The sequence below is a fragment of the Sinocyclocheilus rhinocerous genome, unplaced genomic scaffold (genome assembly GCF_001515625.1).
Source record: "Sinocyclocheilus rhinocerous isolate Xijiao unplaced genomic scaffold, SAMN03320098_v1.1 scaffold532, whole genome shotgun sequence".
Taxonomy (NCBI): domain Eukaryota; kingdom Metazoa; phylum Chordata; class Actinopteri; order Cypriniformes; family Cyprinidae; genus Sinocyclocheilus; species Sinocyclocheilus rhinocerous.
The window spans coordinates 539,939-549,139 of record NW_015642820.1 but is presented as its reverse complement, the minus strand read 5'-3'; positions in this window follow the sequence as shown (position 1 = coordinate 549,139).

Genomic DNA, 9,201 nt, shown 5'->3' with positions numbered 1-9,201 from the left:
GTTATTCAGTTCAAAACCTGGGGGTAAAAAAAAAAAAAAAAAAACCTTGAACATAATGCCCAGATGCTTTTCAGAACATACAGAACCAGCGTATGTTGTGTTTCAGATGCTGGTCCCTATTAGGGGATGCTGGTAGTTTTGCATAGCCATACTTTGACTTGTAGTATAAAGTCTAGTTAATACTGCAGCTTCAACCCAATGTCTGTGCTGAGAAAAAAACAAAGAAAAAAGCTTGAAGTAACTAGTGTACATATTATTTGACAGCGCTCATGAATATCTTCACATGCTACTAACTGCCCCAAATGTGTACTGATGTCCACGACAGGCTTCTTCCATATTTTGGCTATTCTGATACACCAGCTAAACAATAACCTAATACTAATACTTAGCATAAATCATTGAGAATCAGCATGAACATTTTTGTGTTCTCATTCTAGCACTTCTTGCTACAGATGGGGCATGATTCAACTAAAGCTCTTATTTAATAAATTTTCCAATTTTATGAGCCGTTCTTTTCATGTGAAGACCAGAGATAATCCTGATAGAATGATCGATCTCATTAACTTGGATTCTTGTCACATTACTCATGAGCTAACGCTGAATCATACACTTCAAACAGCCCATTACAGCAATCGTGAAAAAATATGACTCTTTGCATTCCTAGAAACGCTCTCCGCTGATGCCGACCCACCTAAAACTTCCTAGCGCTGCAGTGTTGAGGCGTTATGAGGTGTGACGCGCAGCTGCGGCCTGTTCTCTCAGAAATACGGTTGTGTGTTTCTCAGATCATTGGGTAAGGGGATATAACAGGGGGTGTTGCGGGCACGGAGCGGTCGCTCAGAGACAATCAGCACCTGTTCCGTCCATGATCGCTCTAAGCTCGGTGTGTAATTAATGGATGTTCTTGCTTTTCAGAGGGCTTATATAATGTTTACAGAAGTAACAATAACTCTCTTTATCATGTCATAATTAAAAATGGACTTGCATACACATGGCGACCAAAGTTACGTCTAAATTACTGTACAAGCTGTGCATTTGAAACCTGCTTTAAATTTACAGGAATACTGCCAGCAATGCCAAAAATTCACTCAAAAAAAATAAATAAAATAAAATAAAAAATACAGTGATAATTTAAATACAATGAAATTGAAGCCATTACAGGATTGCAGCTTGGTTCCTGCATATATTATAGCTAATTAACAGAAGTAAATCTGATTGATTGTTCTTATACTAACCTACTGTACCTAAATTACTTGATCTGATTTGAACTTGGAACACAACAAAAATTTACTAAACTACATTAAAAATCCACACCATTTACATCTGATTAAACATATTTTTATAGAAACATTTTTATAAAATAAAATAAATAAATAAATACAAATGACTAGTAAATAAATAAAAACTAGTGCTATCAAACGATTAATCACGATTAATCGCATCCAAAATAAAAGTTTTTGTTTACATAATATGTGTGTGTATTTATATCTACATAATAAATATACACAGTACACACACATATATTATGTAAACAAAAACTTTTATTTTGGATGTGATTAATCGCGATTAATCGTTTGACAGCACTAATAAAAATTTTAAATAAAAAACTTGAATAAAAGTTAAATAAAAAGTAATACATTAATTAATAAATATGTACATACATGTGATGGAGAAGAAACTAACATGTAAATAAATACATGAATAAAATAGAATAAATACATAATACATACATAAATACATACATACATACTCAAGACTCCCAAAGAGAGACTTTTATACTGAGACATATGCAAATCTAAATAAAATACAATCAAATTATGTGTCAAGCACTTCTTTGGAACTTCTGCATATTTATTACCATAAATTATAAGTTGATTAATTTTACTTTTTTACATCTAAACAGAAAGTACAATTACATGTATTGTATTGTTAAGTCTAATATTTTAATATTTAATAATTTTTTCACAGTATCCATATGTTTTATCACAAATATCTATATGTTTTTAGAACATTTTTACAGTAGGTTAAAGGTGAAGAAAGTGTGTACAGGAGAGTCAGGAACCAGGAAATGTAGGTCACGAACGTGTTAATTAGTGAACTGGAAGTGAATGATATACTGTGAGGCTGATGGCATTGAATACAAGGGGAACAGAGACCTGGGGGAGGGTTGAAAGCAAAGGGAGTCTACCGCTGGCCACCTCTGGCCCTCACAAACACTGAATAAAACCCAGTCTCAGTGCAAAGCTTGTTTTAATCATTAATTTGACAATGTGTGTGAACATCTGCTTGACAGCACTTTGCTGACATGCAGTCTGAAAAGCGTTATTGTTCTCTGTTACACTTTTCTCTAAAGCTCCCACCCAGAACCTCTTGTCAATCGACAGCAGCACAGGAAGGAGTTTAGATGTGTTTTTTCATCGCAAAAGTTAGGTAAGTTTAGTTAAGATTACCGCACTATTTATTTAAATAGTTCAATAATTAGCCGTGCTTGCTAAAGCTAAGTAATACATTTCTCCAATTTTTATCGTCGACAACAATATCGTAAATGTTGTTTTCATTTGCGAGCTGACATTATCGAGTGTCACTGACTTTGAGAGGAAAAAAAAAAAGGTTTTGCGTGTCCAAAAGCATTTACTGCATGATAAAGAAATTTAGAATGCAGGTAAATTCCTATAAAATTCAAGTTATAGAAGCAAAAATTATCCTTGTATGTTTTTTAGTTTGTTTGTTTTTTATATCGATATGATATAGTTAAGTAATATGACACAAGCAAGAGTGTCTTTTTCCTGAATATCAGCATCTGAGCATGATTGCAAATTAAACTAATTTTATACAACAGTTCAACAAACAATAAGTTTATATTGAGTGAGTTACGTAACTCACTCAATATTAACTTATTTTATGTTGAATGTACATTTAAGACACAAAATTGTCTTTTTTCTGTTTTAAGGAATCTGTTTTTGAACAAATCATTTCAGTCAGTGATTCAATGATCCATTCATAATAACAGTTACTTGCTTCATTTCTAAATAAATCATTTTTGAATGAATCGTTTGAATGAATGATTCAATGAATCACTCATTAAGACAGGGACTTGCTGCTACCTACTGGCGGTTTTAGAGTCATATTGATTTATCCATGACAGGCCTAAACCAGCCAAAGTACCGGCACAAAAACACACTCAGCAAAATATTGTTTAATTATCGTTATCATTAAAATACCAACATATTATTTTTTTGTCAATATCGCACAGCCCTCTCTCCTGCACTTTTGCTACATACATTCACCTCAAATCATGTGTCTTGTTGAAGAGAGGTGTACTATTAATTTTCAAAATGATCAGACTGGCAAACAATAAAACAAACAAACAAAAAATCCCACAGGAAGCCGGACCATATCTAGAGATCAGAATATCACTAAGACCTGGGAATGGACTCTTTTGGCTTGGGTTGAGCATGTGGCATCATTTGCATAAAACATAAAATTATGGTTTCAAAAGTTTACTAATAACATTTTTTAGGATGACAAACCATAGTCTATTAATGCTGGAAAAAAAACATCAATGTAATGTCATGACTTAAAATTAATTTTTTCTTTAAAGTTTACTTTATGTCGAATTTTAAAGATATTTTAAGTTATGTCACATATCCATTCAAAAGGCCAAACATGGAGGAACCTGGTAATCTTTTTTTTTTTTTTTTTTACCTTTAACGTGAGCGGGAAAGATCTATTAATTAAAATTAAATTAAATTTAGCAGAATGTGAAATACTAAGACTAGAGCTCTTGGGTTGGTTGTCAAATATTGAGACTGAAGCTGTTGGGTTGGTTGTCAGTGTGTTTACCTGTCTGCAGTGATCAAGTAGTTTATGATGATTAATTTAACAGCAGTTTATTTAAAGCACTTCAGTAAATTTTGTCACATACAACAATAGTTCACTCACATATACTTTGGTTGCTAGATCATCTCCAAGACAGAGCTGCAAAGGTATGTCCATAAAGAAAGCCGGTTTCACCTGAAGAGATAAAACAAATATAATATTTATAAAATATGCACATGCACAGTTATATATTGTGTTTCAAGATCTGTTTTATTACAGGTATAAGTTTAATTTCTACAGAGTGGCCAGTGTGCAGAAGGTCGTGTGAGAGCACTGATTGATGCCCCAATTGAGTGGGATTCCAGCTTTGTTATGGGCGTCCCTCAATTCCATTCAACCAGCATCTCTTTTCAGGGGAGCTCTGTGTTAAGGATGCTCTTTGGAGCCATTGACTCCCCATTGTCTGTCGAGGGGCCCTGCTGTCCTGCTCCTTTGTTATGACAGTTGGGCAGCCTTTATACAGACTAAATAAGATAACTCAACTGTTCATTTGAGGGACTAACCCCTCAACCTTGCAACACCCCCATCAACCCCTGACCAGCATCTACAGAAGCCCTTAAAAACCCCCCAAAACTGCAGGTCACACTCCGAGTCTCCACACATCACAGCAGCTCAAGAAACTACACCAGTGGTTCTCGGCTGGTTTTGTTTGAGAAACCAGATTTTACATTACATGCTCATCAAGGACTAAATGTAATCCATATTTAATGTAGCCTGGGTCAGATGTCCATTTACTTTGTGTTGGAACTGACCTACAGTACAGTGATTTAAGTAGCTTAGTTGTGATTGTGAATGTGTGCACCCTTCAAAGTTGATTATGCCAAAGTTTTATTGTGCTAATTATGCAATATATGATTACTTGCATTTAATTGTTTTTACTATTTCCTTGTTCAGCATGGACCACCAGTTGAGAACCACTGAACTAGAGAACAACTTAAGCATTTGAAAACTGATTTATCATCATGTCTAGTTGGTTTTCTGGCAGCTCAGTGTCTCCTAATGGCCTTTTTGAATAATAATAAGTTATGTTCTGCATTTAAAACATTCAGTGTCACTATTCACTGCCTATGGTGATAATGGTACATCCTAGGACAGAAAAATCATATCAAATATCAAATCAAAATTATAAATGTATTTACTTTACCTTTCCAAAGTTTGGGGTCAGTAAAATTATTATTATTAATAATAATAATAATAATAATAATAATTCAGCAAGGATGCAATAAATTGATAAAAATGGACAGTCTTTTAAATGGTTACAAAAGGTTTCTATTTTAAAATAAATGAACGTTATATTAATCAAAGAATCATTGGTATCACTATTTCCTCAAAAATATTGATGGCTATAATGGCTCCTAAAAAAAATCAGCTTTGCCATCACAGTAATAAATTACATTTTTAAATATATTAAAATAAAAATAAAAACACAAATTTTAAATTGTAATAATATTTAACAATATTTCATTTTTATGTTTTTGATCAAATAAATGCAGCCCTAAGTGAGTTTTTGACTTCTTTTGACTTATTTCAAAAAACATGAACAAATTTTACCGACCTCAAACTTTTGAATGGTAGTGTAATTAAATATTACATTATTAAAAGAAATAATCCTATTTCTTTATTTGTTTCTACTACACAGCACTGAGATTAAATTTGAGATCAAATGGAGAAAATGGTATCCTTCCAGAGTTTCCTAAGAGACCTCAACTATGTCTTAAACTCTGTTCGAAGGTCAAAAACCTCAATATGAACTCAAACATTTCTCATCATTCTCATAGTCATTTTCCAAGACTAAATTATAGCTACTATCAGCATTAATTTCACAGCTCTATATTCTGACTGTATGTTAACAACTGACTTATTTGCATCTATTTAAATCAAAATTGTAAAAGAAACATCTGAGACAATGTACATTCTTCAATAAAACATACCCCATTGAGTCTCCCAAGCAATGAAAGAGCAATAAAATGTTAATCTGCATAAATATACTGATCAAGCATATGGGACAGAGTATCTATACACAATTCCTGAAGTCTACATGTGCTCGGGGCTCATTGTTGTGGCTGTCACGATGCTCATATGCAACTGTCAGATTGTAGTTATCATTTTACGCCATTAGCATTCCAGCGTTTGAGAGTCTGGTCTCTGGTAACAGGTCCAGCGAGGCTGTGAAAGTGTGAGGACGGCTCTGCTCAAACACTGCTATCCCTGACCCTGACACTGAGGCTGACTGTGGACTAACATTTACTTTACATCACCCATCCTGCTGATTTCCGCCTTAACCAGAGAGTCGACATCCTGACGGGAGAGAGTGCATGTAAACACAGAATGGGAAAACACGACATTATACACAATAAGGTTGTACGAAGACTACCGATCTGCATGTGAAAGAGAGGATGAGAAGAGATTAAAAGGAAGAAGATCCACAAAAAGAAACAAAACCGAATTATATGAATGGACTGTGCTGAGAGCGGCTTTACGAAATAAGATCTTCTTAGAAACGGGAGTGAATTTCTATGTGTCGATCTAATCCTGCGCTGGTCCAAAATCCTGCTGTGTGAGAGAAAAAGTTACTGAATAACCCAGTTCACCGCTCATCTCCTACAATCTCTCTAGGACTACTGACCCCTGGGTGCCCTAACCCGAGTTTAGAGGTCACATCCCCCTCTTTCGTTATCTCTCTTTCACTCTCACCAGTATGAGACTACAGGTTCATATGCAAGTCGTTGTATATGTATATTTAATATTTGTACTAAAGACTGAGGTTTAACTAAAGCTAAAGAATCGGCCATTGAAAATGGCCACGAACCCTTATTGATCAATCTTAAAAACAAAGGTTCTTTATTGGTCTTCATGGCTCCATGAAGAACCTTTAACATCCATAAAGCCTTTCCCTTTAACAAAAGACTTTTCATAAAAATACTTTTTTTGTTGTTGTTGTTAAGCATAAACCAGAAGATTTTTTTTTTTCAAAAGCTCTCATACAGTTATCCGTTATGTTTTATGTTTGCAGAAGTATCTAACGAAAAAAATTGTGCACATAAAATACACATATAAAAGCATGTAGCCTACTCTTCCCTTAAAAATTGTGGGTTCAGTATGATTTTTTTTTTTTTTAAGAAATTATTACTTTTAGTAAGCAATGATTCAGTAAATGTATCAAAAGTAAAGACGTTTTATAATGTTACAAAATGTTTAAATAAATAAATGCTGTTCTTTTGAACTTTCTATTTATCAAAGAATCCTGAAAATATGTTTCAAAGAATCCTGAAAAACAAAAATACGATGCAGCACAACTGTTTTCAACATTGATAATAATAATAAATGTTTCTTGAGTATAAATCAGCGTATTAGAATGATTTCTGAAGGATCGTGTGACACTGGATAATGCTTAAAATGCAGCTTTGTGTCATAGGAATAATAAAGCAATAAGCCCCAAGAAGCTGTTGTTTACAGTAAAATTAGAAGAACTAAGGGGCATTGTTAGGCACGGATATTTTTAAAACAATTTGATATATTTTAAACTAAGTTTGCGTTAAGTATATCGCATGTTCGCCTATAGAAAGCGTTATTAAACAGTGTAACTTGATGAACATACAGTACCATACCTGAAACAGAAAGCTATTAAATATACGTTTACACGACAACGGTGTAGTCAAAAACGGAAAGGTTTTTCCCTTGCGTTTTTTTTCATTTTCACGTATACGCGACAACATTTTCAAAACGATTCCCGTTTACACATATCCGCGAAAACGGCCAAAAATGCTGTATTATGTATGCCAGGCCAGTAGTTGGTGCTGTCACCGCTGTCACCACGCAATGTCCCAAGAAATGGTTAAGCCTAGAAGGGATACAGCTGTGGCTACTGGGCATGTTCACATCAATATAGCGTAATTTTTTTTGTCACACTGTACAACAATAATTAATCGTTTTTGCATTATTGAAAGGGGTAGGTATTGACAATCTAATAGATGGAAAATTTAATTTATTGTTAGTTTCCGGTCATAGCTCTATCCCTTCTAGCCACAACTGCAGGAAATCTGATGTAGTGAGGTCAAAGGTGTATAAGCGGCTCAACCAATCAGAATCAAGGGGCCTCATTTATAAAGTGTGCATACGCTCAGATTTGATCTTAGAGTGTGCATACGATAAAATCCACGCCAACGCTCATCTTTGTAAAAACTGGCTTCGACGTGGAAAAGTGTTTAGCGTCACGTCAGGCTTTGAGCAGTACTTTTTTTTGTCAGAATACTGCAGGTTTTTGAAAATGTAAGCTGTTCTTGCAGCTCGCTGTTCTAAATTAAAGAATTTGGACGATGACTGGTGGCATTAATTAGGAGTCATTTGCAAGGCAGAGAGCTGAAACCATTCAGTTGCGCGCAAGTTCAAGATAATTTGCGATTCAATGTCACATCTGAAAGAGAGCCGTACATGCGTTTTCTGTGCGCACGTTCATTCTATGAATCACACATACATATATTTGAGAGATGATCGTAAGATCAAATTTAGGATGGTTTCTGCACAACATAACATAAATGAGGCCCACGGAGCAGAACTATCCATTTTACTAATTGGATCTTAAAATATATTCTAATATAAAACAGTAATTTTAAATTGTAATAATATTTCACAGAATTACTATTTGAAGTGTATTTTTGTTTAAATAAATGCAGCTTTGGTAAGCTTATTTGGGATTTTCTATCATATGGGTATTTTCTGTATTCTTCTGGGATGCTTTTCCCAAAAGCAACTATGGTCGCAAGTTCCGTCATTACCAGTAGAGTTTAATGGAATTAATGACCATAGTTAGCCAACGAAGGTTTTGGGAAACGCACCCCAGGTTGGTTTGTTGTGGTAATTTGAACAGTGTGAATTTTGGAGACCAGTATGGTCTGGTCAATATTTGTGCAGTATTGACTGAGGATCTGCTTTTCTGTTGGAAGGAAAGGAGAACAAACTTAACCTGTTGTGATCTGAGATAGAGGAACCTGTAAAAACTTTCATTGGGATGTCACCCGTGTTGTGCTCATCAGGATTTCCAAGGGGAAAAGTTGCCAGGATCGATGCTAGGAATAAAACACACACACACACACACACACGCACACACATGTCTGGTTTGCTATCCTTGTGGGGACTCTCCATAGGCGTAATGGTTTTTCTACTGTACAGACCGTATTTTCTATCGCCCTACACCAACCCTACCCCTAAACCTACCCCTCACAGGAAACTTTCTGCATTTTTAGATTTTCAAAAAACTTAATTCTGTGTGATTTATTAGCTTGTTTACCCGTCGGGACCTCAATTTAGGTCCCCACCGTGACA